Source organism: Mustela putorius, unplaced genomic scaffold (assembly GCF_011764305.1).
Source record: "Mustela putorius furo isolate JIRA1106 unplaced genomic scaffold, ASM1176430v1.1 tig00003870_pilon_pilon_pilon, whole genome shotgun sequence".
Classification (NCBI taxonomy): Eukaryota; Metazoa; Chordata; class Mammalia; order Carnivora; family Mustelidae; genus Mustela; species Mustela putorius.
The window spans coordinates 4,939,179-4,964,710 of NW_025422022.1; the positions used below are offsets into that span (position 1 = coordinate 4,939,179).

The 25,532-nt window shown below is 41.6% G+C and overlaps 1 pseudogene; it reads right to left on the reverse strand.

Moving 5' to 3' along the window:
• Positions 1-819: 819 nt before the first annotated feature.
• LOC101674129 lies at positions 820-25,318 on the reverse strand (annotated as a pseudogene).
• Positions 25,319-25,532: the final 214 nt, after the last annotated feature.

A 25,532-nucleotide genomic window follows, 5' to 3' on the forward strand; every position in this document is an offset into this window, starting at 1 on the left:
CCCAGGTGCCCTGAATTACACACTTTAAATGAGTGAATTGTCCGGTATACCAATTGTATCTCAATAAGGCTGTTTTAAAGGAGAATGGGGAGCATTTCCTTCCGACAAGAAAGTAAACTCTGACTATTTCGTGTGTTGAGGAAGATGTGCAGGGAGAGATAGGAGCTTGCCCCATGGCTTTGGGACATGTCCGCTGGGATACTTTGGAAGAGCACACTGGCTGCTTTTAGTAAAGTTAAAGGCACACCTATTCTGTGTCCCAACAACTGCATTCCTAGGTAAAGAATCTGGGACATGCACCCAAGGAGCCTTTGCAAGAATGATCATGGTGAAAGACCTGCGGATCCCCTTACCCAAGAATTCAACTCTGCCACAGGATCCAAACAGCAAGAGGTTCTTTATTGTATCGCAGGCGCCTGCAGGTGGTCAGCGCGCGTGGTCAGCAGCTCCTGCTAGCTGAGCACACCAGGCTGGGGTGGTGCAGGATTTCACACCCTAAAAGCCAAGCGGTTACAGAAAGGCAAAAAGAGCAGTTAATTAGTTAACAACTGGGGGGAAGGGTCTTTCAATGGCAACCTTATCTGTAAGAGTGAACATTTTAAGGGACTTCAATGCCCACAAACAGAAGAACAGATAAATACAATTCAATCCATGTTGCGGAATACTATACACCAACTTAATATGAATCAGCTACACGTACCTCCATGAAAACCTGTCCCAAACATAATGTTGGGTGAAAAAAACACATTTTCAAGATGATGACTTCAGTGGGATGCCATGGATAGAAAGCCACGCAAAACCAGTGACAGACGTTCATCGTCATGCAGCATGTCGAGTGAGGGGATAAAGAACACGGGACATGACAAATTGCAAAGTCACGATGATGATCAGCTCTGGAAAGAGGAGGACCAAGAGGACCAGGAAGGAGCACACGGCCAACATTTTAACTGTACCTGTACATGGATTTCTTTCAAAATTTAATGGCGATATTTGAGAAAGCTGGCATATACATTTTGCAATATGATCTGCCCTTTTCAGGACTTGTGAAATATTTGCCAGGCTGAGAGGGAAAGATGGAGAATCTGTAGGGCGGGAGCTAGAGCTGGAGGGGCTGCTCCCTCCATCCCCCAACCCCCTTCCCCGGCGGGGGGGCGGACACCGGATGGACCGCCCCGCGGGCTGTAGACGTTGCCAGAGGCACACTCTGCTCTGATCCTTGATGTCTGGTCAGCAGAAACCCGGGTAAGGCTCCTCCGGCAGCGGCTGCCTCCCGCGCGTCTCTGACCATGGTGGGTTGAACTCTGCGGTGTCTGCGAAGAATGGAGACTTTGCCATACACCTTATCATTTAGAAATTGTGCCCCGGGGCCTCAACTACCTCTTCGTCTACAGGCTGGGAGACCCAAACACGGAGACTGCTCGCAGGACTCCCACGTTCCGGAGGCGTGGAGAAGCCTCACCGGGTTATCAGCGTTACCATGACAACAGTGGGGGCCAGGAATAACACTGCAGAGGCGAAAGGTCAAGTCAAACACTGATAAGTATCCCCAGCTCAGCTTCTCCTGTGTCTGGACTATGTACCTGAGACACCCCGGATGGCTGGTTGGAGAGTAATTTTTCTTTTCACCCCCAAGTGACCTCCTATTAATGTTTCTCCTTTTTTCGGAGTGTTGCCTTGGAATGCTCTTAGCACACAATTATATGTGGTCCCACGCTCTTAAAGGATGGTGTCTGTTAACTAAGGTTAAGTATGATCAGAGACGATGCGTCTCTCTAGTTTGTTTAAGCTTTAAACAACCACCACTCTCTCACCTCCCTCCAGTGCCTCGATGTGCCAACCTTGGCATGGTTTGCAAATTAGGCTCGAAAGAGCGGGAATAACTAAACTCAGAATGATTAAAGACTCAGAATAATTAAGCGCCCAGAAAGCTGGTGCTGAGGGGTGTGTGTGTTGCGGGGGAATGGATAGGCTCCAAGTGTTCGTTTTCAAGAAGGGCATTGTCTGAGAGCAGCTTGCCCTGTCTAGCTCCTTGCTACTCAAAGTGTGGTCCTTGGATCAAGAATCTGAGGCCCCACCCAGACTATTGGATTGGATTCTGCATTTTAATAGATCCCCCACGTGACTCTTCTGTACAGTGCGCGGTTTGGGGAAATACTCAGTTTTACAGCCTGGGGTGACCGCCTTCCAAAAGAGCGCTGGCATCCTGAGAAATAAGGTTTTCCAAAAGGGGAGACACTCCCAGGGACGTTCAGGCAGAAAAGCTTAAGCAACACAAACAGGGATTCTCTGAGATGTCCTAAATCACTGCGTTATTTGCAGATTACGTTTTGTACAAAGTTGTTATTCCTTTTCTTCTCACCCATTAGAATATGTGAGTTCGATTCCAAAAAAATTAAAAAAAAAAAAAAGGCAGGAGGGAGGGTAGTGGTTAAAAATAACATGGAAGTCCTGAGTTCTCGTTGGACCATGATCTTGTGCTGATACCCAGTGCGACCGTGGCCCCCATTGTGCCTTAGTTTCTCTAACTTGGAAATAGCCCAGATCATTTCCCAGGGCCTGCACCAGGATTCACCAGCTTATGCTCTTGAGGACTTTGAGGTCCTCGGATGAAAGGCACGGTCTAGGCGTTATTGGGGCCATGCTGCAAGGGCTGGGCCCGCTCCTGATCCAGCAGCCTTCTTGCACTAGGAGTCCAGCACGTTCACTTTTATCTCAGTCCCTGGCTGCTCCGGAGGAAAGGATGGGGAAGGCAGGTAGGTGGGGCAAGGGAGATAAAGCAGCTTCATTTACCCGATGAGTCAGAGGAAGCTTCATCTGTGGCCAGCGGAGCCATTATTCACCCAACCCAGCATTCCCACCGCAGGCTGAGAGGAGCAGGAATTTCTCACTTCACTTCTGTCTTGTGTGTGGGGGTGGGGGAGGGTCGTGTATCCATGTCCCCTCATCTCCCTGTGGTGGCGGCAATGACAGAATGATGTTAGTAAGCTGCCCTTTGTGTAGCACTGGAAGTGAGTGAATGGCCATGACTCTCAAAGTAATTCTTTAGAGAAAAGTATGAAATCAAATGTTGGTATATGAATGGCTCTCACAGAATCTTCTTGGAGAAGTGACTGCAGACAGGCTGCTCGCAGAGCAAAACATCTCAGGGGTGACTGACTTTAGGTTTACACATAAACCTGAATTCCCAAAACAGCTTAGGAGGAAAAGCTGTGATTCCTCACGTTACACAGGATACTTTGGTTTTACAAAGGGACTCATTCAGGGGCACCTGGGTGGCTCAGTCAGTTTAGTGTCTGATGTTGATTTGGGCTCAGGTCATGAGCTCAAGGACATGGTGGGATCGAAACCTGCATTGGGCTCTGAGCTCAGCAGAAAGTCTGCTTGGGATTCTCTCTCTCTCACTTCCTCATCTCCCTCCCTCTCTCTCAAATAATAAAGAAACAAACAAATACATAAATCTTTAATAAAACAAAATAAAATAAATCTTTTAAAAAAACCCAAAAAGCAAAAAAAACCCCAAAAACAAAAAACAAAGGGACTCATTCAGGGCTCCTTTTTTTTTTTTTTTTACCATCTGTCTCCAGAACTTGACCTTACAGAACAGGAGCCCTGCACCTGTTAAAAACAACCACCTCCCGGGGTGCCTGGGTGGCTCAGTGGGTTAAGCCTCTGCCTTCAGCTTGGGTCATGATCTCAGGGTCCTGGGATGGAGCCCCGCGTCGGGCTCTCTGCTCAGCAGGGAGCCTGCTTCCCTTCCTCTCTCTCTGCCTGCTTCTCTGCCTACTTGTGATCTCTGTCAAATAAATAAATAAAATCTTTAAAAAAAATAATAACCATCTCCCAGCACACGCCATTTTACTTTCCCGTCTCTATGAATGACTACTCTAGAGACCTCGTGTGTCGGTTTCCTCCTCCCTCTTCCCCTCTCCTCCCCCTCCTCCTCTCCCCCTTCCTCTCCTTCTCCTCCTCTGCCTTCTTCTTCTTCTTCTTCTAGAATTTTTTTTCTTTTTAAGACTACATAATATTATACTCCATTTTATTTATCCATTCATTTGTGGATGGACATGTTGGTTATTTCCATCCTTTTGGGCATTGAGAATAATGCAGCTACGAACATGGGTGCAGAAATACCTCTTTGAGTCCTTCTTTTCAATTCTTTTTGGGTAAATGTCCAGCAGCGGAACTCTAGTATCCGGAAGTAATACTATGTTTCATTTTTGAGAAACCACTATAATGTTTTGGTTCTAGTTTCTCCATATCCTCACCAACATGTTCTTTTCTCTCTTTCTCTTTTTCTTTCTCTCTCTCTCTCTCTCTCTCTCTTTCTTTCTTTCTTTCTTTCTTAACCAGGTCACTTTAATGGGTGTGAGATGTCTGGGTTCTTTCAAGCAGCAATATTTAAAAATGTGATTCTGTTTATCAAAAAGCAATTTGGGCCCCAAATTTAAATAACTGGATGAATCAAAAGATGTAATAAAATCTCTAGGGTCTCTCGGTGATACTTTAAAGGTGGGATGAAGCTTAGGTGCGGAAGGTGAAGTTATTTGCCCAAGTTTGTGGTCAGTCTCATTTTGAGTCTTGCAAGGCCCCTCTTGTGTTTCTCCCCTTCCCCATCCCTGTCCCCTTCGCAGCTCTGTCCTCTCCAACCACAGACGATGTGATGCAGCCACTGAGTTATTTTTGTTGTTGTTGTTTTTTAGTATTTAGGAAAAAAATTTTTTTTAAATAGAGTCCATGCCTAATGTGGGGCTTGATCTCACAGCCATGAGATGGAGAATCGAATGCTCTATTGAATGAGCCAACCAGATGCCCCATGACTACTGAGTTACCAACATAGGTAACTCATCAGAGGTCACAATTGTCCTAAAAATTTTTGAAAATAGCTTTCTGTTAATGACCTCACTGTTCACCTGTCCTTTTCTCACTGTATGAGGGTGGAAAGGCTTTGCTCTTAGCTCTCTTGAAGCAGGTGGAATAGCGTGGCAGACACCTACAGGCTGATGAAGACTGTCGCTGAAGGCTAATTGAAGGCAATGGGAACCACATTAGGGTACCTCATTCTACTTGCCAGGGAACTCAGTCCATATGAGGAGGTGGGAGGTAGGGAGGGGGGAAGCAGCAGGCATGAAGGTGGCAGGAGGAGGAGGAGGCCAGTGGCCAAGAAAGGGAGACCCTGCCTGGAGGAACGGAGAAGTTTAAGTGATTAAAGCTCAGTGATTCTGGCTGATAAAGGATGCAGAGACACTGACCACAGTCATTACTGTTGCTTTGATTATATTTCCTCAGACAGGAAGCAAGAGTTCAATGTCATTTAAGCATTCAGTGGTCATTTATTGAGCACTTGCTATGGGGCATGTGCTGGAGTTATAAATGAGCGTGGTGCCTGCTCTCTAGCATGTCATGTCTTTGGAAATGCCTGCTTTTAAAAAAGGCTAAGTAAGAGACACCTGGGTAGCTCAGATGGTTAACCATCTTCAGGTCAAGATCTCAGGTCATGATCTCCAGGTGCTGGTATAAAGGCTCCCGTTGGGCTCCCTACTCAGTGGGGAGTCTACTTCTCTCTCTGCCTCTGCCTCTCCACCTGCTTGTACTCTTTCTCTCTCTTTCCCTTTCAAATAAATGAATAAAATCTTTAAAAAAGAAAAGGCAAAGTAAAACTCTAAGTTAGTTTCAGAAGCGGCAAAAATAATAAAGAATGTAGATTTTCATGAAGTCTTACTTGATTTTTGTTATATCGGGTACAGAGATACATGAAGTTTTTGCCTTGAGAATTCACGTTCCCAAAGGCCCATGGGGTCAAACAGCATTGAAGTCAAATAGTCAAAACTCAAACCTGGAATCCAGTGTAAGTGGGGCCCCAGCTGAGGAACTCAGGGTCAGGGTGGATGGAGAAACAGAACACAAGGCAGGGACCCAAATATCAGGGCTGGAGACAGTGTGGGACAAACTCAAGACCAAACGTAAGTGGTCTTATGCCAAATGGATATGGATTAAGAATGGGAAAATTGCCTCAGATTTATTTGCTATGTAATTTTTTTTGGGGGGGGGAGGAGTCATAACTAAAAATACAAAAGGGAAATACACCAAAAATATTAACAAGAGTAACCCTTGGTGGAGGGATTATGGTTAACCTGATTTTCTTTTCTTTTTTTTTTAATTTATTTTTTATTTATTTTCAGCATAAAAGTTTTCATTATTTTTTCACCACACCCAGTGCTCCATGCAATCTATGCCCTCTATAATACCCACCACTTGGTACCCCAACCTCCCACCCCCCTGCCACTTCAAACCCCTCAGATTATTTTTCAGAGTCCATAGTCTCTCATGGTTTACCTCCCCTTCCAATTTCCCCCAACTCCCTTCTCCTGTCTAACTCCCCATGTCCTCCATGCTATTTGTTATGCTCCACAAATAAGTGAAACCATATGATAATTGACTCTCTCTGCTTGTCTTATTTCACTCAGCATAATCTCTTCCAGTCCTGTCCATGTTGCTACAAAAGTTGGGTATTCATCCTTTCTGATGGAGACATAATACTCCATAGTGTATATGGACCACATCTTCCTTATCCATTCCTCTGTTGAAGGGCATCTTGGTTCTTTCCACAGTTTGGCGACTGTGGCCATTGCTGCTATAAACATTGGAGTATACAGATGGCCCTTCTTTTCACAACATCTGTATCTTTGGGGTAAATACCCAGTAGTGCAATGGCAGGGTCATAGGGAAGCTCTATTTTAATTTCTTGAGGAATCTCCACACTGTTCTCCAAAGAGGTTGCACCAACTTGCATTCCCACCAACAGTGTAAAAGGGTTCCCCTTTCTCCACATCCCCTCCAACACATGTTGTTTCCTGTCTTGCTAATTTTGGCCATTCGAACTGCTGTAAGGTGATATCTCAATGTGGTTTTAATTTGAATCTCCCCGATGGCTAGTGATGATGAACATTTTTTCATGTGTCTGATAGCCCTATGTATGTCTTCATTGGAGAAGTGTCTGTTCACATCTTCTGCCCATTTTTTGATATGATTGTCTGTTTTGTGTGTATTGAGTTTGAGGAGTTCTTTATAGATGCTGGATATCAACCTTTTGTCTGTACTGTCATTTGCAAATATCTTCTCCCATTCCGTGGGTTGCCTCTTTGTTTTCTTGACTGTTTCCTTTGCTGTGCAGAAGCTTTTGATTTTGATGAAGTCCCAAAAGTTTATTTTCGCTTTTGTTTCCTTTGCCTTTGGAGACATATCTTGAAAGAAGTTGCTGTGGCTGATATCGAAGAGATTACTGCCTATGTTCTCCTCTAGGATTCTGATGGATTCCTGTCTCACGTTGAGGTCTTTTATCCATTTTGAGTTTATCTTTGTATATGGTGTAAGAGAATGGTTGTGTTTCATTCTTCTACATATAGCTGCCCAGTTTTCCCAGCACCATTTATTGAAGAGACTATCTTTTTTCCACTGTATATTTTTTCCTGCTTTGTCAAAGATTATTTGCCCATAGAGTTGAGGGTCCATATCTGGGCTCTCTACTCTGTTCCACTGGTCTATGTGTCTGTTTTTAGGCCAGTACCATGCTGTCTTGGTGATCACAGCTTTGTAGTAAAGCTTGAAATCAGGTAGCATGATGCCCCCAGTTTTATTTTTGTTTTTCAACATTTCCTTTGCGATTCAGGGTCTCTTCTGGTTCCATACAAATTTTTGGATTATTTGCTCCAGCTCTTTGAAGAATACTGGTGGAATTTTGATCGGAATGGCATTAAAAGTATAGATTGCTCTAGGCAGTATAGACATTTTAACAATGTTTATTCTTCTGATCCAAGAGCATGTGATGGTCTTCCATCTTTTTGTGTCTTCTTCAATTTCTTTCTTGAGTGTTCTGTAGTTCCTTGAATACAGATCCTTTACCTCTTTGGTTAGGTTTATTCCCAGGTATCTTATGGTTCTTGGTGCTATAGTAAATGGAATCGATTCTCTAATTTCCCTTTCTGTATTTTCATTGTTAGTGTATAAGAAAGCCACTGATTTCTGTACATTGACTTTGTATCCCCCATTGCTGAATTGCTGTATGAGTTCTAGTAGTTTGGGGTTGGAGTCTTTTGGGTTTTCCATATAAAGCATCAGGTCATCTGTGAAGAGAGAGAGTTTGACTTCTTCATTGCCAATTTGGATACCTTTTATTTCTCTTCGTTGTCTGATTGCTGTTGCTAGTACTTCTAATACTATGTTGAACAAAAGTGGTGAGAGTGGGCATCCTTGTTGTGTTCCTGATCTCAGTGGGAAGGCTGTGAACTTTCTCCCATTGAGGATGATATTTGCTGTGGGTCTTTCATAGATTTTATAAAGTTCAGGAGTGTTCCCTCTATCCCTATACTTTGAAGCTTTTCAATCAGGAATGGATGCTGGATTTTGTCAAATGCTTTTTCTGCATCGATTGAGAGGACCATGTGGTTCTTCTCTCTTCTCATATTAATTTGTTCTATCACATTGATTGATTTGCGAATGTTGAACCATCCTTGTAGCCCAGGGATGAATCCCACCTGGTCATGGTGGATAATCCTTTTAATGTGCTGTTGGATCCTGTTTGCTAGGATCTGGTTGAGAATCTTAGCATCCATATTCATCAGTGATATTGGTCTGAAATTCTCCTTTTTGGTAGGGTCTTTGCCTGGTTTGGGGATCAGGGTAATACTGGCTTCATAGAAAGAGTCCGGAAGTTTTCATTCTGCTTCAATTTTTTGAAACAGCTTCAGGAGAATAGGTGTTATAACCTGATTTTCTTCTTCATAACTTTTCATATTTTAAAATTTTATAACAAACAGTATTAATTTTATAATCTGAAAAAATGCTATTTTAAAAAAGATTTTATTTTATTTATTGGACAGAGAGAGAGATAGCGAGAGAGGGAACATAAGCAGCAGGAGAGGGAGAGGGTGAAGCAGGCTTCCCGCTGAGCAGGGAGCCCGATGAAGGGCTCAATCCCAGGACTCTGGGATCACGGCCTAAGCCCAAGGCAGATGCTTAACAACTGAGCCACCCAGGCACCCCAAAAATGCTAGTTTTATTTTTATTTTTAAAAATTTTTAAATTTTTAATTAATATATAATGTATTATTTGCCCCAGGGGTACAGGTCTGTGAATCACCAGGTTTATACACTTCACAGCACTCACCATAGCACATACCCTCCCCAATGTCCATAACCCAACCACCCTCTCCCTACCCACTTTCCCCTGGCAACCCTCAGTTTGTTTTGTGAGATTAAGAGTCTCTTATGGTTTGTCTCCCTCCTGACCCCATCTTGTTTCACTTATTCTTTTCCTACCCCCCCCATACCCCCCATGTTGCATCTCCACTTCCTCGTATCAGGGAGATCATATGATAGTTGTCTTTCTCCAATTGACTTATTTCACTCAGCATAATACCCTCTAGTTCCATCCACATTGTCACAAATGGCAAGATTTCATTTCTTTTGATGGCTGCATAGTATTCCATTGCTTATATATATACCACATCTTCTTTATCCATTCATCTGTTGGTGGACATCTAGATTTTTTGCATAGTTTGGCTATTCTGGACCTTGCTGCTATAAACATTTGGGTGCATGTGCCCCTTCAGATCACTACATTTGTATCTTTAGGGTAAATACCCAGTAGTGCAATTGCTGGATCGTAGGGTAGCTCTATTTTCAGCTTTCAAAAATGCTATTTTTAAAACATGAAAGGAAATATGAGAAAAGGGCAGGATGATGAGAATAATGTTGTATTTTTTTTTTAAATGGTAGGAAACTGAATATTGGTAGGAGAAATATCCAGAAATAACACTGGATAAGCAGGGATCATACGCCAAGCTTAACTTTGTCACAAACTGGGAATAATCCTGTCATTTTCTCCAAACTATTTATCATATAATTGAGGAATAGATCTGAGAGAGACAGGTGTGTGTGTGTGTCTGTGTGTGTGTGTGCACGCGTGCGCACACATACCATACTGGAAAATGACTTCTTTAATGTAATAGATAATTTCATCTTGAAATTATAGCGTGAGGACAAACAAATATTAAGAGTTCTAAATCTTAGTTGTGACTTAAAAAAAAAAAAACCCGATTTATTTATTTATTTATTTGAGAGAGAGAGAGAACACAAGTAGGAGGGAGAGAGAATCTCAAGCAGACTCCACGCAGAGTGGGGAGCCCTACTTGGGGCTCTATCTCACAGCCTTAAGATCACCCAATCTGAAACCAAGAGTCGGACACTTAACTGACTGCCCCGCCCAGCACCCCTTAATTCTGACATCTTTATTCATGAAAAGAAGAAGATTTGATGTCTCTGATGAGAGAATGACATATTCTAAAAAGAAGAAAGGTCACTAGTAACCCGAATAGAGTTTTTAAGTTTAATTTGCTAAGAGGGGAGTTTAATCCTTTAAAGACATGCATGGCTAATCTTAAAATTTAGTTTTAATGAGTGTTTGTGGGTTGGTAGGGAGATAGAGGGAAATCGTATTTGGGGCACAGATCCTTGTTTTAAATACAAATTCCCTCTTACTAGGCTCCTGGGAAGGGGACCTGCTTTGCTTCACACCAAATCTCCAAACAAAAGAAACAAGGTGTTGGTCTTACAGGTGGCTGCCTGTGTCGGCAAGCAAACGCACATCCTGTCACTGGTGGAGAAGAGGGCCTTGCTGTTTTCCACACCCATTCCAGACTTGCAAGAAAGAAAGTCTCCTCAGAAACTGGAAGGGATCCAGAAGACATGGGCAAACCTGCAGGTCTTTCTTGAGAGAGAACTGTGTTCTTTCATTTCTCAGATCTATTGAAGCCTTGAGAAGATTAATTGAGGGACTGCTTGCCTCGGAGGCATTTCAGGGAGGCAGGCTCAGTCCTGGATCAGCAATGTTCCAGGCTCTCTGGAGAGACATACATTATACCCACCTGGGAACCTCGTGGGTAAAATCCCCCCAACCACAGCTGCTGACCTGGGGCTTTGTGGATCCTCTCAACACTTTTGGGCCTAAGAAACACAGTAACCAAAGCTCTGGGTAAACCCTTCCTTTCCTGTGATGTCTTCGTAATAAACTCGGGTGAATGATTACAGCTACGTTTGAGCATTTATTGGTGTAACTCTTAATTAAATTCTCTCGATGGAAAACAACTTATTCTTCTATAACACAAAATCTGAGTTTAGAACCCATCTAGGATTTTTCAGTATCTCAGGGTCAACATAACAATCCCACTGACTTTCTTTTCAATGCAGCTGTCTGTCAGGGTGCTGGGATGGGGTTTTCCTGCCAAGGGACTCAGCTCGACAAATCTGGCCACAGAAACAACAATATTGGTAAACGTGTTAAAAATAATAGACAATGCCGTGCAAGATACTTGGCCCATCTTTAGCCTCCTTCATTTGCCTGAGTGAAATAAAGCAAAGAGCAGTAAGTCAGGATTTTTTTTTTTTTTTTTTTAGATTCTGGCATTTTTAAAAAAAGACTTTATTTATTTATCTGACGAGAGAGAGCTCACAAGTAAGCAGAGAGGCAGGCAGAGAGAGAGCAGGAAGCAGGTTCCCCACTGAGCAGAGAGCCCGATGTAGGACTCAATCGCAGGACCCTGAGATCATGACCTGAGCCAAAGGCAAAGGCTTAACCCACTGAGCCACCCAGGTGTCCTGATTTTGGCATCTTTATAGATAATATTTAGTTCATAAATTTTAAGTCTATTAATGAAATTTTGTGTATGCTGTGATTTAAGGGTGCATATACATATATTATACACATATATAATATATATAAATAAGAAAATATATAATAAAAATAAAATAAAATATATAAATATATATATCCTTCACATCTTTGTTCTTTTATATATATATAACCAAATATAAGATATATATATGTTCTTATATATGTGTATATATATTATATATATGTGTGTGTGCATATGTTATATATGTGTGTGTATATATGTTTTCTAAACTGTGTATGTGTATATATTATGTGTATATATATGTGCATATATATACACATATATAATATATATGAATATATATGAAGGATATATATATATACTTCACATCTTTGTTCATATATATATATTTTTGTTCATATATATATTTATATTTATGAACAAAGATGTGAAGGACATATATATCCTTCACCTCTTTGTTGAAAATCAATTGATCATAAAGGTAAGGGTTTATTTCTGGATATTCTGTTCTGTTCTATTGACCCATCTGTCTGTACTTACACCAATACAAGACTGTCTTAATGTCTATGGCTTTATAGCAAGTTTTGAAATCAGGTAGTGTAAGTTCTCCAACTTTGTTCTTTTTCAAAATGGTTTGGCTTTTCTAGGTTTTTTACATTTCTTTTTTTTAAAGATTTATTTGTTTATTTTAGAGATAGAGAGGGGAATGCAGAGGGAGAGGGAGAGAATCCTTCAGCAGGCTCCCTGCTGAGCACAGAGCCTGATATGGGGCTCAATCCCAGGATCCTGAGATCATGACCTGAGCGGAAATCAAGAGTCAGAGACTTAACTGACTGAACCACCCAGGTGACTGTTTTTTTTTTGTTTTTTTTTTTTGCATTTTGTATAACTTTTGGGGTCATGTCATCCAGTTCTATGAAAAAATGCTGGGATTTTGATAGGGATTTCATGTAATTTCTAGATCAGTTTAGGAAGGATCACCCATTTAACAATATTGAGCTTTCTAATCTATGTACATAGTACATCTCTCCATTTATTCAGATCTTTAGATAGATATCTTGGCAATGTTTTATGGTTTTAGTGCATAGTTCTTCCACTTGTTTTGTAACTTTATTCCCAAGTATTTAATTTTTTTTGATGCTATTGTGAATACAATTGTTTTATAATTTTAGTTTTGGATTATTTATTGTTAGTATATTGAAATACAATTAGTTTTATGTATTGGCCTTTTTATCCTAGACTTGATGTGGTTTACTAATTCTAGTGGGTTTTGGGGAAACTCCATGGAATTTTCTACATACAGGATCATGTTGTCTGTGAACAAAGACAGTTATACTTCTTTCCTTTCCAATCTGTATACCCTTCTGTTTGTTTTTTCTTGAGTATTTCACTTGCTAGAGATTGGTGTCTAGTTGAATAAAGGTGGCAACAGAAAATATCCTTCCCCATTTCCAGTCTCAGCGGGAAAACATTAATTTTTTTCAGTCGTATTTACTTATTTTTATTTTTTCACTTGTGGTGAAACAGAAAAGTCATAAAATAAAATGAATCATTTTAACTGTTTTTAAGTGGACAGTTCAGCAACATTAATATCTTCACATTGTACGACTGTCACAACGTGATGTACAATATACACATCAACTGTACAATGTCACATGTTTTCCAACACGTCATTGCCATCCATCTCCAGAATTCTTACTACTCTCCCTGCACTGGAACTCTGTGCTCATTAAACACTAACTCCCCATCTCCCTGTCTTTCCAGCCCTGGACAACCACCATTCTACCCTCTGCCTCAAAAAATTACACTATTCTAGGTGCTTTGTATCAGCAGAATCATACTGCATTTGTGGTTTTTTGTGACTGGCTTATTTCACTGAGCGTAATGTCCTCAAGTTTCCTCCATGCTGTAGCATGTGTCAGAAGTTCCTTCCTTTTAAGGTTGAATCGTATTTCATGGCTATATTCAGTCTTTACTAATAAGTATAGTGATAACTGTCAAGTGTTCATAGATGCCCTGTAGCATATTGAGGAAGCCTCCTTTGAGTCCTAGTTTATTAAGAGGTTATATCATGAATATAATTGGATTTTGAGCAATGATTTTTCCATAGGTATTGAGGACCATGTGTTTGTTTGTTTGTTTGTTTGTCCTTTATCCTATTAATATAGTGAGTTTTGTTCTTGGATTTCTGGATGTTAAAACAACATTGCATTCCTGGGATAGATCCTACTTGGTCATGGTATAGAATCCTGTGCTATTTTCTAAGAGTTACATAGATCAAGCTCTTACCTGAAGGTCTTTGATCCATTTTGAATTCCTTTTTCTATATGATGGAAGGAAGAGGGTTCAGAATCGTTACTTTGCATGTGGATATCCAGTTGTCCCAATGCCATTTGTTGAAAAGACTCTTTTTCCCCATTGAAAGATCTTGGCATCCTAATTGAAAATCCATTGGCTATAAAGTAGGGTTTATTTCTGGACTCTCAACTCTTAATCCATTGTTCTATATTTCGATCCTTATGCCATACACTAACTTGATCCCGTAACTTTGCCATAAGTTTTGCAATCAGGAAATACGAGTCTGTTCGTCTTCACTGTTGTTTTCGGTCACCTGGATCTGGCCTTTCTTAAAGTCCTTTTAACTTCACTTCACCTGGGAGAAACTGCCTTTGCTGAGTTGTGAGTTAGGGTTATGCACAATGCCGGTGGTTCTTAAGCTTCGCAGTCCAAGAATCATCTAGGGAGCTGCCAGTGAAGAGCTCCATCCAACACCAGTGAAGTGAGAACCTCCGTAGTATGAGGCTTGAGGACTCTTAGAAGACTGCCCAGCTAAGCTCAACCCAGTTTGCTGACTCTGAGAAGAATGAGCACATAAAATGGTGGTGGTTCTGACCTTTGGGCTGATTTGTTACACAGCAGTATATAATGGATATGCAATGTGTTTTAGAAGGTCTAACCTTTTCTAGAGAGTTTTACTTTAATGCTTCACTTTTGCTATAAGAATGTATGATAGGGGTGGTGTGTACTCTATCATGAGTTGGGGAGGGTAGACGTGACTATGAAATTACACATAAGGTATATATTTTAAATCTAAATTTTTAGAAAAGCTAAGCTTCCCTTGAGAAAGTTTCTTTTCTTCTTTAACAATCAGAACTATGTAACTGACCAGGTTTCCCTTTTCCGTTTGACCGGTAGTAAACAAAAAAGTAAAAATTCAGGCTTAATCACAGTAACTATATAATTCCTTATAGTCTGCAATTTATGATTTTTCTGTTCCTTGTCTGTTATTAACTTTTATTTTACTTATATTTATTTTATCTATGATCCTATTATTTTATTCTTATTTATACTCAGTCATGTTATTGTAGCTATCTTTGTGGCAAATCACTTTATTTATTTATTTATTCATTTTAAGCAGGCACCTCACCCAACATGGGGCTCGAACTCACAACCCTGAGATCTAGAGTGGCATGCTTTAACTGACTGAGCCAGCCAAGTGCTCCTCTTTGTGGTACATCACTTAAAACCCCTTGTGGGTAGAAGTGGGCCATTAATAAATGCATGTAAGACTTTGACTTTTCCTTTAGAGAGCCAAAGATAGTAGGAAGAACTTTCTGTTCTCCATTAATATATGTTTTGAGTGCTGAGATGAGACATGATAACTGGCTTGGGGTGAGAGCACAGGGCAGGAAAAGCGAGGTAAACCTTGGTCAACTCAGTCAGGACTACTCCACGGGACAAGGATCCCATGGAGTACTACCATTTATCAGTCATCTCCTGTGCTGGAGACCTGCCTAAGCCACTGTATTAAAAAACTGGACTGGGTAAGGATGGCTGCTGGAGTTTGTGGACTTGGTGATTGTTTTCGTATCTGTAAAATGGGTTGATCGAGCCTCCTTCACAGGAACTTTGAGAAGATTAAACGAGATAATATGTTGAGAGTACCCACCAAAGTGTAACACAGGCAGGTTTGTAAATACTATCTCCTTTCCTCATCCCTTTCTTCAATTAGATGCTATGATAACTTCCTAAAGCTATGTTTGTTATACAAAAAGAATGGACTTTGTTGAATGTGCAAATGAACTTTGCCCTGCCTGGTCAGAGAGAATTTCTAATCTTTTTTTGGTAGGAAGTAGCAGGGGTAGATGGGGGACAGGGAATGAGAAGCAGGAAACCCCTTGTGGCTCAGGTTAGACACTAGAAGCTTTGTGTGGAATCGTCATTCTGAGACCTTGACTAGCAGAAACATTCTTGATTTTGAGAGGGGAGACAGGCTGAGGGAGAAAGAGAGTATCTCCGACAGACTCCTTGCTGAGACTGGAGCCCATGACCCTAAGATCATGACCTGAGCCAGAATCAAGAGTTGGCCCCTCAACCAACTGGGTCACCCAGGCACCCAGAAACATGTTTGTGCTGGAAGACATTAGAAGAGAAAATAGATCCATAGCAGGGGAAGCAATGAGGTGTGGAATGAGAACTGCCAGCAGCAGCCTTTCTTGCAGAAGAGCCAATAGGCAACAGAGAAGAGAACTCGATTGCCTAAAAACCGTCCCTTCTCCAGATTGCATTTCCTTGTGCTTCAGATCTACCTGCCCGCACCCCTTATTCTCCCACACCTTCTCAGTCTTGACCCCGGACACCAGCTGCCAATAGCAGCGTCTCTCGGCCCGTTAGGAATTGCCCCAATATCCTCCACTTCTGATTGTCCTTGTTCTGCCAGGCTTGCCTGTAATAAACGGACAATTTTTTAATAAGATTTTATGTATTTATTTAAGAGAGGGAGAGTGTGTATGTGTGTGTGTGGGTGCGTGCCTCGGGTGTGCCCATGCACCATAAAGAGAGAGAGAAAGACAGCTAGCATGAGCAGGTGGAAGGAACAGAGGGAGAGGGAGAAACAGACCCTGTGCTGAGCAGGGAGCCCAACTCTGGGCTCCATCCCAGGACTCCGGGATCATGACCTGAGCCGAAGGCAGATGCTTAACCGACTGAGCCACCTAGGCACTCCTAAACTGACAAAATGTTTAAAAAATGGAGATGGGGGTTGGTAAGGCAAGAGACATTCTTCTTTTGAGGTTACTGATTCTCAGAAGAGTATAGCTGAGCTTGAAGATTTTTTGGTTCGGTTGTTCCTAGGACTGCTCATTCTACCTCGATCACTTTTTACAATCCAATAACCCAATTTATGTTTGTATTTTAAGATGAAGATGAATTGCCTGGGTGGTGACATCTTTTATTAAGTAATGAGGAAAAATCCTAGGCTTTACCTCAAGTTTTCCATTTTTATTTTCACCTCCCTCTCATCGCAACCTAGATCTCTAGGGAGTTCTCCCAAACCCGCCACTCTGTTCATGTCTTGGCACACACTGCTCACTCTTCTGGAACAATGTCCCGACTTCTGTATGCCATGAAAATGTCTACCCAGTGCTCAATATTCCCATTCCATTTTCTCAGGAAGGCTATCACCACCCTCCAACCCCTGTCCACTTCTGCTCTCTGTGCCTTTGTCAGACTTTGTTTTAATGGTTTACTCATAGGCCAATACCCCATGATTTATCTTGAGTTCCCTGAATACAAAATCTCTGGATTATTCAAATTTGTATATCATTGAATCACTTGAATACAAATGATTCAAATCTGTATATGTATTTGCTCAAATACAGATTTGAATATATTTGAATATAAATGCTGTCCCTTGTACAAGTGGGCGTGATAGGCATTTATGCAATTTTATGGTAAAAGAGAAAAAAAAACTCATGAGGGAAATTTCTGAACGAAGGTACTTCCACAAGTTAACCTCAAGAGTGGAGTTACTCCATCTCAGTGGTTGGTTCAAATGAAAATGACACCCTTTGGGGGACACTCCCGAAAAAGCTAGTAAATGTTCTCAAAGTTTTTTGTTTATCTGTAGGATGGCATGATGCCGTAAAATATATAATTATACATGGGAAGTATGTAATATGCCGGGTCATTAAAGATGTGATGCTAATTGAATCCATCTCCCCGCAAGAGTGTCTCTTAGCAATTAGTATTTAGGACCTGCTGTGGGGTATAGGCACAGTACAATTTAAATCAGAAGAAAGCAATGAACACACAAGAAAAGTCAGCAAACCAGCCATCACATCAAACTTACCCAAATGTCACTTGCACAGACGTATATATCTTTTTCTAAGTCTCTCTCAATTTTTCATCATAATGGCTCGATTCATTACTTCTTATTTATGCTTCCCAGGTGGATTATTTCATTTGGTTTTTTTTTTTTTTTAAGTTTGCTTTTTTATTTATTAGTAATCTCTACACCCAGTTTGGGGCTCGAACTCATGACCCAGAGATCAAGTCCCATGCTTTTCCCACAGAGCCAGCTGAGCGCCCTGCAGGTGTCCTATTTCATTTAGGACGTTTAAACATTTAAGGGCATGGGCGATTTGCAGGCAACTCTCTCCTCAGTTCTACGGTGGATACCCTTGAAGATCGGTTCCCGATCCAACTGAAGGTTTAAAATCATTCAGATGAAAGGGCAGATGTATTCAAAGAAGCTTGAAGCAAATGAAGGGTCACGTGTGCTCTCTTTTAAACACGTGTCCCGTCTTAAAATTGAGCTTAGACTTCATTAGTATTCTGCGGAGGTCACTTTTTCTCCTCCCAATCTCCTCCTCCTGCTTCTTTCCCCAGCTCAGAGGGGCTGAGATTGTTTGTATTCCATGGACATATTTTGATTCTGGATGGTGTGTGCCAAGCGCTGCAGAGGACTTTATCTCGATGCTCATGGCATCCTAGAGTCGGGTTGCAACACTGAGGTGCTGGGAGCCGGTGCCAGGAGTGGAGGGAGGAGTAGAGCAGCGCTATCCTGATAAAGCTGGGGAACCCCTGAAATCCCTCAGGGGAGGACTTAAAGTCACATCCCATCATGAAGGGAGCATGCCTCTGTGTCACTGTCTCTCATGATAGCAGAGTTTGTAATGCTGTAGAATAGAAAGCAGACGTGTTTTGACTTAAAACGTAAATTTTAAAAAGTATACAAGCCATCTGCCTCTTTCTTTTTTCCTTTTTTTTTTTGTGCAGAAGAGAGGCTGGAAGAGTAAATATGTATTTTTAAAATTTTATTTATTTGACAGAGAGAGAGAGAGCACAAGCAGGCAGAGTGGCAGGCAGAGGAAGAGGTAGAAGCAGGTTCCCTGCTGAGCAGAGAGCCCTACATGGGTATTGATCCTGGACCCTGGGATCATGATCTGAGCCGAAGGCAGATGCTTAAGAGACTGAACCACCCAGACACCTCGGAGAGGCTGGGAAAATAAACATTTTTGAGCTAAGCACGTTTTCAGGCACCTGTTAGCTGAGACTTTTTTTTAAGTAATACTCCCATATTTGATAGGGGACTTTAGCTTCAGCATGAGAGAGGAAATAAGTGCTACCAGAATGATAAAACTTGGGATAGAAAGTGACCTTAGAGTCATTATCTTGGCATCTTGGGGTGGCCCAGAGAGCCCATGGGTCAGTCTCATAGCTTCAAGGGTCAATGTTCTCCCACATTGGCTGGAGCAAGTCTTCTCTGCCTATTTTATTTTAGTTTTTTTGTATGTAGTGCCTAGCATAAAGTATCTTTGAACCAAAAGGCTGGCCATCACCATACACTGTCCCAGTAACTACCATTTGAAGAGCACCATATCCACGTTGCATTTCTCTTTCCTCCTTGCATCTGCCGACTCTTGTTTCATTTCACTTTATACGTTTTTTTTTATTGTGGTGAAATAGAGGTAAATAACAGAATTCACCATTTGCCATCTTACCCTCTTCTCGGTGTACAATTCAATCACATTCAGCACATCCACAATGTTGTAGAAGGATCACTGTTATTGACTCCCAAAACTTTTCCACCATCCAAACAGAAACTCTATAAGCATTAAGCCATAACTCCCCATTCCCCCACTCCCATCCCCTGGAAACCCCGATTATCCTTTCCGCGTCTCTCAATTTTCCTATTCTAGATGTTTCCTAGAGGTGGAACCGTACAATACTTGACCTTCTGTGTTTGGCTTATTTCCTTTTACATAACGTTTTCAAGGTTCCTCCATGTTGGATCAGAACTTCATTCCTTTTTTTAGGACCAAATAATATTTCATTGTATATATATACAATGTTTTGTTTATCTATTCATTTGTGGCTAATCACTTGGGTTGTTTCTACTTTTTGGCTACTGAATAATGCTGCAGTAAACCCTGGTGGACAAGTATCTGTTTGAACACTTGTTTTCAGTTCTTTGGGGTCTATACCTATGAGTGCAATTGCTGGGTCATATGGTAATTCTGTGCTTAGTTTTTTGAGAGAAACACCAGTTTTTCACAGTGGTAGCACCATTTTACATTCTCATTCCAATTTCTCTACATATTCACCAACATTTGTTGTTTTCTAAATTTTTTTATTTGTTCATTTTTTATAATGGCCATCGTAATGGATGGGAGATGGTAATTCACTGTGGTTTTGATTTACATTTCCCTAATGATTAATGATGGTGAGCATTTTTTTATGTGCTTGATGGTCATTTGTGTATCTTCTTTGGAGAAATGTCTAAGTCCTTTACCCATTCCTTAAATTTGGTGGTTTGTCTTGTTGAGTGTTGGGAGTTCTTTATATAATCTAGATAGCAAACCTTTAATCAGATATTCAATCTGAAAATATTTTCTTCCAGTCTAGAGTTTGTCTTTTTGTTTTCTTGATAATGTCTCTGGTACACAAAATTTTTTAATTTTTAATTTTTTAATGGCGAGATCTGATTTATCTATTTTTTCCTTTTGTTGCCTGTGCTTTTGATGTCATACTTAAGAATCCATTGCCAAATCCAAAGCCGTAAAAATTTACTCCTGTGTTTTTTTCCTAAGAATTTTATGGTTTTAGACCTTCTAATTTAGGTCATTGATCTGTCCGAGTTAATTTTTGTGTATGGTGTATGACAATGGTCCAACTTCATTTTTTTGCATATGGAAGGAAATCCATTTTCCCCAGCAACATCTGTTGATAGGACTGTTCTTTCCCCTTTGAATGGACTTGGCTTCCTCAATGAAAAGTGTTTGACTATAGACACATGAACTTATCTTTAGACTCCATTCTATTCTGTTGGTTGATCTGCCTGTCCTTATCCCTACACCACACTCAAATGATTACTGTACTTTTGTGATAAGTTTTGAAGTTTTGTGATAAGCTCTTCTTTCTCACGTTTCTTTTCATTATTCATGGCTCCTTGCAACTCCATATGCACTTGAGAATCAACTTTTACATTTTTCCAAAAAACCCTTGCTGATTTTCCTTTGTTCTCTTCCCTTGAGGAGCACTCGAACAACTGCCTTCCTCCCCGAGGGCCACCCTGGTGCCAGCTCCCCTCAGGCATGATCCTTATCACAGGTTCTAGTCCCACTTGCTTCCCAGGACAGGTTAATCATCTCCTTGGATGCAGACTGCCAAGAGTCTGGTTCCCTCAACCCTTTTATCAACATTATACACATGAGGATGAGGCAACTTTGAGTTCCCACCCATGAAGCTCTTTTTGGAGATTTAAGAATCTCTTCTGACTTGGGGCTAATGCTTTTTTGAGCAGTATTCAGGAAGTGCAGAGCAAACTGGTGGGATTGGGACTTAGAGGCCATGTCTATGAATTGAAATGAATATGCTTATATTCTATCTCTGCCATTTTCATCCACTAACTCCATTTACATGGACCTTTGGGGTGTTGGCTATTGTCTCAGCATGAATTTGTTGAGCACTTAATATGCACTAGGTTTTGTAGTATAACAAATACATAAGAAGTTCCAAATTCATAACTTCAAGGAGTTTATAATCTCATAGGGGAGTTTGCATGGCATATAAATGTTCCAAACATCTCAAACATGAGCATGATACTTTATTTAATATCATACACATCTTGTAGTATAAATACATGTGATTAGGGCTCAGTCAAGAGTGCCCCAGGAGCTGTAGCACCACCAAGAGTTGTGTGGACAAGTAAGTATATGAATTAGGTCTTGAAAGCCAGGTAGAATTTCCAAAAGTATGGAAGAAGGGAGGGGAGCTCCTTGTAGGTACAAGAGATATGATTAGGGGAGATAACCACAAAATCCAAGACATGGTGGGAGTGAATTTAATGCCTCTGCCAACTAATAGGAATCTGTCTTAGTGCAGCCCACTCATATTCAAGTGCAGAGTAGACCAAGTTGCAGGGTGGGGACAAATTAAGAGGGCCCTGAATCAGAAGGAATTGTTTGGAGTCATTGTTGTCCCAGGACCTATGAAATCATCTTATGCAGGTTTTGGTAGCCAGTTTCCAGAGGGCTCATTGTTCTCAAGGCAGCATTTGGCCCTCATGGTCACATCAACTGGGTGCAGGTGCTTGAAACAATCCCCCATCTGTCTCGCTTTTATTCTGTGGTCACCACCCTGGTCAAGACTCTTTTGTCACCCCACACCCGGAATGACTGAGATGGTCTTTTACCTGCTCTGTCTGGCCCCAGGCTCACCTCTGCTCCAAACCACATGGCAGAACATTGCCATTGAATGTGCTTACAATGACATCAACATCATGGTGTTCCTTTGCTCAAGAGTGTCTTAGAGGTTGGATCTCCATGACCTTTCTCACTTTATGTGTCCTGCAAACTTCCTGCTGGACCATAAACATGCCATTAAAATGTGTTACATTTCTTCAGCTTTTCACCCATTTCCTGGCCATCTGGTACACCTTAGGCACAGACAGTGTGATTGGCTGAATTGTGTGCCCTCAAAATTCATACATCAAAGTCCTATCCCCCAGGACCTCAGAATGCGACTGTATTTGGAGACAGGATCTTTGAAGAGACAATTAAATTAAAATGAATTCAGTAGGGTAGACTCTAATCCAATCTGACTGGTGTTCTTATGAGAGGAGGAAGTTAGGACACAGATAGACACAGAGAGAAGACCAAGTGAGGATCTGGAGAGCAGAAGTCATCTGCAAAGCCAGGGAGAGAGGCTCCAGGAGAAACCAGTCCTGCCAACACCTGGATCCTGGACTCCCAGCCTCCAGAATGGAGAAAATAAATGTGTGTTGTTTAAATGCCCCCCAATCTGTGGTACTCTGTTGTGGCAGCCCGAGAGGCTGGACACAGGCATGTTGCCAGTTGTCCCTCAGTAGTGGCACCTCTCCCTTCACATGCCATACTCATTCCCTCCACTTCCCTCACATGTCTGCTCCTCTGCCTGCTTTCATCTAGACCAACTTCCTCCTCAAGCCCAGCTCAACCCCTCAGGCCTCTTCTCTGACCACCCCAACCAGCAGGGCTCTCTCTCCTTCAGTCATAACATCCATCCCAATTTATTCTCACATTCTCTTTTGTGCATTGTCTTCTCCCTCAAGCTCATAAAACTTCCCAAGGTCAATGCTCGTGTGACTTTCCCCTTACCTCCTTCAAAGAGAGAGAGCAAAGTTGTGAAGGAAGGAAAGGAATCAAGAGTGACTGATTTCTGCATGTTTGCCTTGAGCTGCTGTGTGGACTGTGGTGCACAGTGAGATAGTAAAGAATGAGTGAGGAAAAGATTTGGGTACTTATATGTGTATAAACTATTTTCTTATAAAAATTGTATCATGCTATACAGTAGTCCCTCCTTATCCATGAACATATCTTGGAGATATGTTCCAAGAAACCCAGTGGATGCCTGAAGCCACAGATAGTACCCAACTGTATATATACTATGTTTTTTTTCTATACATGCATACCTATGATGAAATTTAATTTATAAATTAGACATGGTAAGAGACTAATAATAACTAATAATAATAAAACAATTATGGGAATATACTGTAACAGAAGTTAGGTGAATGTGGTCTCTCAAAATATCTTACTGTACTCATCCTGCTTCCTCTTGTGATGGTGTGACATGATCAAATATGTATGCGAGGAGATAAAGTTAGGTGAGGAATGTCGGCATTGTGATGTAGCGTTAGGCTCCTACCAGCCTTCTGCCAACATATCAGAAGGAGGATCAAATGCTTCTGGACTGAGGTTGACTGTGGGAAGCTGAAACTGCAGATAAGGGGGGGACTACAGTCCATATTGTTTTGTAACTCAGTTTTCTAACCTAGCGATACTCATATGACATCTTCCAAGTAGTATTTACAAATCTACCACATTCTTCTTTTTACCAGTTTTAATTCACTTTATGTGAATTATGTGGGGGCAATAGCCAAAATATGGAAATAACCCAGATGTCCACTTACAGATTAATGGATAAAGAAGATGTGGATAAATATCTATGTGTGTATGTGTGTGTGTGTGTGTGTGTCACACATAGATATATGTAATGGAATATTACTCAGCCATCAAAAAAGATGAAGCTTTGCCATTTCAATGACATGGATAGAACTAGAAGGTACTATGCTAAGTGAAATCAGTCAGAGAGAGACAATTATCATGTATGACTTCACTCATATGTGGAATGTAAGAGATAAAAAGACGAACATAGGGGAAGGGAAGGAACAATAAGATGAAAACAAAGAAGGAGATAAACCGGAAGAGGCTCTTAACTCTAGGGAACAATTGGAGGGTTGCTGGAGGGGAGGTGGGTGGGGGATAGGGTAATTGGGTGATGGGCATTAAGAAAGGCACTTGAAGTAATGAGCACTGGGTGTTGCATGCAGCTGATAAATCACTAAATTCTAGGGGTGCCTGTGTGGCTCGGTTGGTTGAGTGGCTGCCTTCAGCTTGGTTCATGATCCCAGGGTCCTGGGTGGGATAGAGCTCCATGTCAGGGTCTCTGCTCAGTGGGGAGTCTGCTTCTCCCTCTCCCTCTGCCCCTCGCACCCATTTGTGTGCTCTCTTTCCCTCAAATAAATAAATAAAATCTTTTTAAAAATCACTAAATTCTACCTCTGAAACTAATAAGAACAGTCTATGCTAATTACATTGAATTTAAATAGAAAATTTAATTTAAAAAAAAAACAAAAAAAACTGTGGGTGGCCACAGCTGGAGCCTGGGGCCTCTATGTGAAGACTGGTGTGGGTCTTTACAAGATGGTCAGTGAGTCCCTAATAGAGAGACTTGGTAAACACGGTCTCTTTCCAGACGCCAGGGGTGGGATAGCTGTAGGTCTTGGAAAGGTGTCAGAAGCGGCTTTGACGAAGTTGCCCAGGGTGGCAGTGCAGTCCCTGGCCAAGGGGGAGCAGTCATCTATACTGGCCATCATCAGTAGCTTCTTGGGCACAGGGATTGAGACAATGCTAGTGCCTCTGGTGGCAGGGGTGGGAGGCGCCCTGGCACAGCCACAGCAGCTGGTCACCTTGCTTGGGACAGTGTGGAGCTTGCCGATCTTGTTCCTCTGGTAACCTCGCCGCGTGTAGATGATGGAGCTCTTGACCAGGGTGATGGCCCCATGGATGGTAGTGGCCACCTCTTTGGAGCACTTAACACCCAGACCAACATGTCCATTGTAAAATCTAATGACGGCAAATGCCTTGAACCTGGTTGCCTGGCCAGCATGGGTCTGCTTGACACAGGCATACTCTCCAAAATCAGAAAGAAAAAGGCAATGATCTCAAAGTCCTTGATGGGCCAGGAGAAGAGACAGATCTCCACAGACTTGATCTTCATGTCCTTGACCAGGTGACCCAGATTGGTGATGGTCCTTGGCCTTGTCCTCTGTGTTGCCTCTGCGACCTCTTGTTCCAGACCTCCTTCGTGCAGCACTGGCATCATCCACCACTCCGTATTTTCTTGGACAAGAAGCCACCACATTCTCTTTAATATGCATAGTATTCCATGTATTTTTAGCAGGAAAAACATCAGTGGCATTAATTTTACTAAAACTCTTAAAATCTGTGACGTGGGT